Source organism: Monopterus albus, unplaced genomic scaffold, assembly GCF_001952655.1.
Source record: "Monopterus albus unplaced genomic scaffold, M_albus_1.0 scaffold158.1, whole genome shotgun sequence".
Classification (NCBI taxonomy): domain Eukaryota; kingdom Metazoa; phylum Chordata; class Actinopteri; order Synbranchiformes; family Synbranchidae; genus Monopterus; species Monopterus albus.
Window position 1 is genome coordinate 123,847 of NW_018128038.1, and position 2,699 is coordinate 126,545.

The window sequence follows — 2,699 nt, forward strand, 5'->3', positions numbered from 1 at the left end:
TCCTGCTGATGCATTTTGAATTTTAAGTTTGTTTGTGGTTGCAGTGAGTGCATTCTTATCCAGATATGTTTGTATGTCATTCTGAAGATACAGTTACCACGTCTCCAGATCAAATTAATGAAGCCATTCAATACTCCAGCAGTTTTTGTGACAGAAACCATTTGTATATATAGATGGGAGATTTTTTGTTTCCTTTAGATAGAAGTTCATAGAATTTAATACAGTAGCTCTGTGTATTTTCAGCCTGTTGACTTAATGAATTATGTCACTGATAAAAATATTAATATACATCCCAAAATCAGAAAAGGTTCTGGGGCTGTAGATATATACAGTAACTATAAATCTCGCAATAGAATTAGAACTACTGCTAAAGCCTTGATGTTGAAATGTTCAAATAGGCCCAGATTGTCCTTTAAAAAACATAAGTCACACACTGGGTTTATCTCATCCTGTTGGCCCTCTTCAGTTGTATCATGTCACTAGTTTTATGTCAGCTCTCTTGTAACCCCTTGGCCTGTGTGGCAGAAGGTAATTTGTGTTCATGAAACTCATTTTATTTTCTGAATGCTGTATGTGTCATGTTAGTGCTCAGCTGTAGCTCAAGTTAGCCTAACTTTGCATATTTGTTGCATGGTGGGCTGTGGACAGACAAAGGTTTTAATTTGGATATTTGCCTTGGATACAATAAAACTGCAGTTGAGTTGAAGCTGAATTAATCCGTATTATTATTGTAACAATGAATCAAATAACTGTGTTTATAGGAGAATCCAGAGAAATATCACCAGGTCTGCAGCTTTAAATGAATCAAGGAATGAATAAACAACTTATTCAGACAAAAACATGTCAGAACTGTGGACATGTCGGAGTTCTTCTGCTTTCTAGTGGCAGAAGTCAGTTCATGCATCTTACCAACTTATCTGTAATAATAATCCATTTATTAGTCACAGACTGGGGAAATTTATACACTCACACAACGATGGTGTTGCTGCCCTGCATGGCACTGCTGAGGCTATCAGGAACAACTTGGGGTTCAGTGTTTTGACCACATTTCAACATGTGGAGAGTAGGAGTCAAACCACTAACTTTCCTGCTGGAAAATGACCATGCTACCTCTTTAGCCCACAGCTATGGTAGAGGCCTGGGTCCCGCATACTATGGGTACAAACATACTAGATATAAGTATGTAGGAATAACCTTTAAAACCCCTACAAGTGCATCACTCTCATTGGTCCATTTGTATTCATCAAAGGCTGACATTGTGAAGCATGAATGTGTTGTTCTCCTCCCTCAGATGTCGCTATAGAGATCCAAGAGCATTCTATAGCAGCTCACAGAGCGGCTGTGTACTATCAGCTTCACTTCTCTGTGTGTCTCATACAGCAGCTTTCTTGATAACATAACATTTGTCCTTATTTGCCATTTCCTTATTTAGTATATTTTTCTGTTTCATCCATTAACTTGCTGACAGACACAAACCACACCTCACAAGAGCTTCACAAAGTATTCTCCACTTTTTGCACACTGTGCTATAGATTTAATTTTAATTGGATAAAATTGCCATTTTTACCCACCAGCCTACACTCATAATGTCAGAGTGGAAATGTATTTGGAGCTTTTTGAAAATGCTTGGCTGAAATCTGCAATTTAAAAAAGGATTCAGGCCCTTAAATTCAGTAGTTCAGCAGCAATTACATCTTCGAGTCTTCAAGGTGGCCATTTCACAGTTTATGAGGCCACTTTGCTCTCGGGAACACAAAGCATTAGAAATGTTTTTATATACCTGATCTGATCTATGCTTCACCACAGTTTTTTCTACAGAGAGTTCCTCAGACTTCATGGCTTTGTATTTATCCTGACATGCTGTCTTGATTGTGGGGACCTTATGTATATACACAGGCATATGGCTTTCTAAACTATGTCAGTTCACTTTATCACACGTGGAGTCTAGTCAAATTCTAGACACATCTCAAGGAGAGATAAAGCAAATACAGTGCACCTGACCACAGTTTGAAGTGACACGGCAAAGGCTCTGAATAATAATAAGAGAGTTCTGATTTTTGATTCCCAAAAATCAAATTTTCACTTTGTCAGTCTGGATTACTGAGTGTAGATGGATTGGATAAAATTACCATTTCTGCCATTTAAAAGGATTCTACAACAAAGTGTAGGGGTCTGAATACTTTCTGAAGCCACTGTGCAAAACACACGTTCCCCAGAACTTAATTACTCCAGTGACTTCATATTTGTACCTGCAGTCTAGTGTGAGTCTGTGGAGTGACACATGGAGGATGTTTGCTGTACATCCTCTCCACGTTTGCACTCTTCCTGAGAGGACACAAATCATCAACAATCACTTCTCATTTCTTACTTTAGTCATTCTTTGGCTTTCTCTCTCACTCTGTCACTTGCTCTACCTGACTGCTTATCTTCTGATTGCTTTTCTGTAAAGGGATAAAATGTTGTTCCATGTGTGAGCATGTGCAGGTGGTGTTGTCCTCCACATGTGTCATCACTCCCCTCTTGACCCCTCAAACTATGAAATTACAAAATAAAACCCATCAGTTGTTGATCAGAAGGGGGAGCAACAGGAGAAACACCAAGGGATTTTATCTCTTTGGAGTACTGTACCTCCACACTAAGCTCGCCAAATCTGAAAATGTCTCTTTTATCCAGTAATTATGATACTACTTGGGGTCAAT